Genomic DNA, 6374 nt, shown 5'->3' on the forward strand with positions numbered 1-6374 from the left:
GGTGATGAAAATTTCTTGGTAACAATGATGAGTCCGTGTTGAGGTGGTGCCTTCTTGGCTCAGCCGGAAATGCAGAGTTGGGGGCCGTTTGGCCTCCGTCCTTCTTGTTTTGATTCAAATTCTCTTGTGTGCCACTGTGCCCTTCTTCTCCTCTTCGTTTTTTTGTTTGGGTTTCTTAAAGGGTATAGAAAGGAGGAGTTGGGGCAAAAGTGGCGCAATTTAATACCTCCAATCCTTCTCCGACTTTCTCCTTTTGTAGCGTGCGCCAAACCCATTCCTCCTCGTCTCAATGTCTCATCACTGGTTTTGTTGCTTAAGGTTCACTTAAAGAAAAACAAAAAATGTTCTGTAACTTAAGCAAGAGAGAACCTCATAACCGGGTAGAAATCGTCTGAAATTCTCATCTTGTACAATTCCATACAATTCCACCCTAAATGGCTGACACGTGTAAATATTCCATATCTACGGTTCAGATTGTATTATGGTTGTATTATGATTGATTAACATTGTATTATGGTTGATTAATCTGAACCGTAGATATGGAATATTTACACGTGTCAACCGTTTAAGGTGGAATTGTATAGAATTGTATGAGATGAGAATTTCAGACGATTTCTACCCCTCATAACCACCTTACCTACCATGAAATTTAGTTAATTTTACTCTAAACCCCATTACGAGCATGGTTCAAGGTATTGGTTTAGATATTGATATACATAATAGATTGGCTACTTCATTTGATGGAGGAAATGGTAATAGCTAATATAGAAACACAATATCCACCACACTATTCAAATCTTAGGAGCCAATGGTAATAACTTTAACTATAAGTCCCTAAAGTGGGTGTTGCTGCCAAAAATCCCCGCTAGTCGAACCTACACAAACACAGACGACGGAGGCCCGGAGCTTTATCCGGGGTTAGTCCTCCGACACTCAAGTCAGGGTCGGCCGCACAGTTCAATAAGGGAGTAATGGTGAGGGTATCAGAACTTACCTTCCCCTTTCTTCCGTGCCTTCTTATATAGCTCTTAGGGTTTAGGGTTTTCCCCCTTCTTCCCTCTTAGAGTCCCACTCGAATACGTCCAACCTTCTGGGGGGAACATTCCCCTCATGCAGACGACGTGATTCCGCGTGATTTTGCGAGCGTGCTTCGGTCATTGAGCGTGCTTGAGCATGAGTGGTTTCTTGGAACCTTCGTCTGGCGGAGGACACGTGTCTCAGAGGCGACACGTGTCATTGCCCCCCACCGAGAGGTCAATTTGGCTATATCAGGAGCCCCTTACTTCCACTAGGAGCTTCTTCCTGTGGGAGTAACCAACATCTTCTTCTTTGGTTGACTTGTTCCTTCGGCCTTGGCATTACTAGTGACCGTGGCTTGGGGTCGACCGAGAGAAAGACCTTCGGTCGCTTCGGATCGGCCTTACAGAGCCCCCTGCCGAAGGTGGAACCCTCGGTCAGGTCCGTTCAGCTTTGGCCGAACTCCCAACCGAAGGAGGGACCCTCGGTCAGGTCCGTTCGGCTTTGGCCGAATTCCCCACCGAAGGAGGGACCCTCGGTCAGGTCCATTCGGCTTTGGCCGAACTCCCAACCAAAGGGGGGACCCTCGGTCAGGTCCGTTCGGCTTTGGCCGAACTCCCAACCGAAGGAGGGACCCTCGGTCAGGTCCGTTCGGCTTTGGCCGAACTCCCAACCGAAGGGGGGACCCTCGGTCAGGTCCGTTCGGCTTTGGACGAACTCCCAATCGAAGGAGGGACCCTCGGTCAGGTCCGTTCGGCTTTGGCCGAACTCCCAATCGAAGGAGGGACCCTCGGTCAGGTCTGTTCGTCTTTGGTCGAACTCCCAACCGAAGGTGGGACCCTCGGTCAGATCCGTTCGGCTTTGGCCGAACTCCCAACCGAAGGAGGGACCCTCGATCAGGTCCGTTTGGCTTTGGCCGAACTCCACACCGAAGGTGAGACCCTCGGTCAGGTCTGTTCGGCTTTGGCCGAACTCCCAACCGAAGGAGGGACCCTCGGTCAGGTCCGTTTGGCTTTGGCCGAACTCCCAACCGAAGGAGGGACCCTCGGTCAGGTCCGTTCGGCTTTGGCAGAACTCCCAACCGAAGGAGGGACCCTCGGTCAGGTCCGTTCGGCTTTGGCCGAACTCCACACCGAAGGTGAGACCCTCGGTCAGGTCCGTTCGGCTTTGGCCGAACTCCCAACAGAAGGTGGGGCCCTCGGTCAGGTCCATTCGGCTTTGGCTGAACTCCCAACCGAAGGAGGGACCCTCGGTCAGGTCCGTTCAGCTTTGGCCGAACTCCCCACCAAAGGTGAGACCGTCTGCTAGGTTCGTTCGGGCGCAAACCTCGAGGCTTCGTATCCTGACGTGGCGGCGCCATTAATGCTCGGGAAGTCGTACCGCCTTTCCCCCATCTATATAGTGTGGGGGGCCATTTGTGGGGCATTTTTTTTTCCCTTCGGAGAGCTCACCTTCGGCCTCAGATTCCCTTTGAGCCTTCGTCTTTGTCTTCCCTTAGTTTAGCAACACCCGCAAGTAAGTGATGTCTTCCTCGTCGGGCTACAGCCCATCGTCCCACGAGAGGTCAAGGCCAAAACGTAGGTATAGGAGTCCTGGGGAAGTCCGAGGGATGTCCTCGGATTCCACCGACTCTCCCTCCTCCCGCGACTCATCATCCGCAGCCTCACCGTCGAGGTCCAAGGGTGGCTCCAACGGCGAGGGGTTTAGGGAGAGGGTGCTCGATGCCCGAGCCCAGACCCAGGAGCCCCTGGAGGTGGAGGCCCTCAACATCGTCTCTACGATGGACGAACCAGAACTGGAGGAGCTGAGGGCCTCCTTCGGTGTTTCGGACGCTTTCAAGCTCCGTCTGCCCAGGCCTTCTGACCGAGCCAGCTATCAGAACTCCGAGGAGTTGTGCTTGTATAAGGAGGCCTTCAAGGCCGGCCTTCGGCTGCCCCTCCACCCCTTCTTTACCAAAGTGTTTCGGCACTATGGGGTATGCCCGACCCAGTTAACGCCGAATGGGTGGCGACAAGCGTTAAGCTTCGTCATCTTCTTCGTTCGGCACAAGAGGCCCCTCTCCCTTCCCCTTTTCATTAACTATTTCCTTCTTCAGGCCTGCAAGGGGCTTACGGGTTGGTACTATTTTTGCCCCCGAAAGGACCTTCGGCTCCTGAAGGGTTACCCGACTTCCATCCACGGATGGAAGGAAAAGTATTTCTTCGTGAAGTCTACCGAGGGGGTGCCCTTCGGCACGGTCTGGGACATCCCGGACCTTAGGGATGTGAACTCCGCCCCTGCCCTATTCGGGGCAGACGCGGAGTCGTTGGCAATGACGAGGCGGCAAGAAGGTTGTTCTCCAGTCGAGGCCGACTGCCTCAAGTCCGACGCCATCCTCTTCAAGTTCGGGCTTAGTCCGAGTGAGTTAGGCTAGCTCCCGTCTGCTTCCTTCGAGTGTCGGTTCTTTATGCTAATACCCTTGCTTCTTCTTGCAGTGCAAGTCACCAGAGCCTAGGCTAAGGCCGCCGCGGCGGTAAGGCAGGAAAAGATCAAGGAGGCCAAGGCACGTGACGCCCCACAACAGCCGAGATCTAAGAGGAAGGAAAAGACGGGACCGTCCTCCGAGACCCCGAAGAAGAGGCCCAGAGTAGAAGGGTCCAGTGCCGAGGCTGTCCAGGCCCTTGCAGCTCCTGGCAGAGACGGGCCTGCTCAAGACCCCTCATCTGCCGCTACCTCCTGAGGCCCGAGGGTCGCGTCGACGAGGGCTGAGGTGGGGTTCGTCCCCCAATGGTCGGTGAAGGAAGACGACACTCTGGCCGTCGGACGGGTCGCCAGAGAGTTGGTGATGAAGGGGAGTCTTCCCCGAGATGCCACCGAAGCCCAGAAGCAAGGGACGGCGGCACTGATCACCTCCGCATGCATCTTCATGGCGGGGGTAAGCTTCGGTCCCCCTGCCTTCTTTTAGTTGTATTTTTTTTTGCATTCTGACCTTCGGTATTTCGTGTAGGCTCATAATCATATGGGTCAGCTGGCGGCTCGAGCCAAGGCCATGTGCCAAGACCTTGAGGTCAGTGAGAGGGAGAGGGTCTCCCTAGACAACGAGCGCACCCTCCTCCTCGAGAAGGTGGAGCACTTGGAGAAGGAGCTGGTCTTCTAGCGTCGGGAGTCTGATCGGAAGCTCTCGGAGCTGAAGTCACAGGTGAGGGCCCGAATTCAGGAAGCCGAGGTCCGAGGGGTCGAGAAGTATCGGTCCTCCGAGGACTTCAGGGAGGAGATCAAGAACGCCATCGCCCTGGGGTACACAATGGGCGCTATCGATGTCCGAGATTGGGTCCTCGGGCGCTACCCCGGGGTCTCCTTCGAAGACAGCGGCCTCATCTTCGAGGACGACGATGTGGAGGTGGTTCCATCGGCCACCGAGGTTGCCGACGCCGATGGTGGAGGCTGCAGCGAGGAAGGCGAGGTCCAACTGCATAGAGAAGTCCCTCCGACCCCCGGCCATGGAGGTTCGGACCAGGAGACTCTCCCAGCCGAAGGCGAGGCCGCGAACCCGACGGACGCTCCTTGAGGTCGACTCAGGCTTCGGCTCAGACTACCCCCTCTTCTTGTTATGTAACCAGCCTTGGGCTTCTTGTGGCTGCGGGCATTATGCCCTATGTAATTAGCCTTCGGGCTTTTAATGTAATCCTTGCCTTCGGGCTTTATGAATGCATCAATCTTTTTCCATCTCTTCTGTCCCTTTAATGTTGTCTTCGATTCGTAAATAGGTGCAAAGAGCCGAAACCCTAATTGACCTTCTTAGGAGCATTGCCCCGAGACTTGGCCGAGGGCCGACCTGTTTGTAAGTCAGACGAAGGCCGACCCTGTAATCACTAGCAATTTTTTTGCAAGTGTTTTCCCTCTCGGCTCCAGCCGAAGGGTCTGTTAGATGCTAGGTCTTCGCAGAAGGTCGACCCTTCGATAGTCAGACAATCACCAAGCAATTCACCAAGTGTGTACCCTCGGCTCAAGCCGAAGGGTCTGTTAGATGCTAGGTCTTCGCCGAAGGTCGACCCTTCGATAGTCAGAATCACCAAGCAATTCACCAAGTGTGTACCCTCGGCTCCAGCCGAAGGGTCTGTTAGATGCTAGGTCTTCGCCGAAGGTCGACCCTTCGATAGTTAGAATCACCAAGCAATTCACCAAGTGTGTACCCTCGGCTCCAGCCGAAGGGTATGTTCCTTTGGTAAGTTCCTTCGACCCCAAGTCAGGTCAGGTTGATGGTGACCTTCGGTCAGGTCCGTTCGGCTTTGGCCGAACTCCCAACCGAAGGGGTGACTCGGCCGGGTCAACCCAGCATTGTTTGTGCCTCCACCGAGGTGTGGACCTTCAGTCATCCGTTCCGCAGGGTTAAAAGTTATCAGCCTGGAGAATCTCAATTGCCGTAAACCAGCTCTCGTATTATCCATGAATAAAATCTTCCGGATTTTAAGATGAATTACAACTTAAAGGTTCATAAGGGCAATAATTGCAAAGAACTACAGACGGAAAAATTTACAGATGGCAAGAGTGCGTGCCCGCCACTTCACTACTGGTGGAATTTTCTTAAATTATGGGAGTTCCACGATCGGGGTACCCTTACTCCCCCTGTAGTCTCTAGGTGATAGGACCCTGGTCGTATTACCCTCGAGACTCTGTAGGGACCTTCCCAGTTTGGATCTAGCTTCCCTTGATGTCTTGGGTCCGACACTTTCGCCCTTCTCAGGACAAGGTCGCCCTGCCTGAACTCGTTCTTCCGAACTTTGGCGTTGTAGTGCCTAGCGACCCTCCGTTGGTAGGTGGCGATCCTTTCTTGCGAAGCTTCTCTGGTTTCTGCCAAGAGGTTTAGATTTTCCCGGAGCCCTCCGTCGTTTTCGTCTTCGTTGTAGTACCGAATCCGATGGGTAATAGCCCCTATCTCTACTGGGAGTACAGCTTCGGTGCTGTATGTTAACATGAAGGGTGTTTCTCCGGTAGCTAACCTCTCAATAGTGCGGTAAGCCCAGAGAATGTGGTGCAACTCGTCTTCCCATAGTCCTTTGGCATCATCTACCCTCTTTTTTATCCCTTGGAGTAACGAACGGTTGGTTACTTCTGTTTGCCCGTTGGTCGATGGATACCCGATGGAGGTTTTCCTATGGTTGATGCCGAGGGCTTCACAGAACGCGTTGAAGGTTGGATTGACAAACTGAGTTCCATTGTCCGTAACCACAACCTGGGGGATTCCAAATCTGTATACTACCGCCCTTTGGAAGAAGTCCCTTATGTTCTTTTCGGTTATCGTCGCTAGGGCTTCGGCTTCCACCCACTTCGTGAAGTAGTCGACTGCCACCACGACAAACTTCCTTTGTCTCGTGGCC

Source organism: Macadamia integrifolia, chromosome 9 (genome assembly GCF_013358625.1).
Source record: "Macadamia integrifolia cultivar HAES 741 chromosome 9, SCU_Mint_v3, whole genome shotgun sequence".
Lineage (NCBI taxonomy): Eukaryota > Viridiplantae > Streptophyta > Magnoliopsida > Proteales > Proteaceae > Macadamia > Macadamia integrifolia.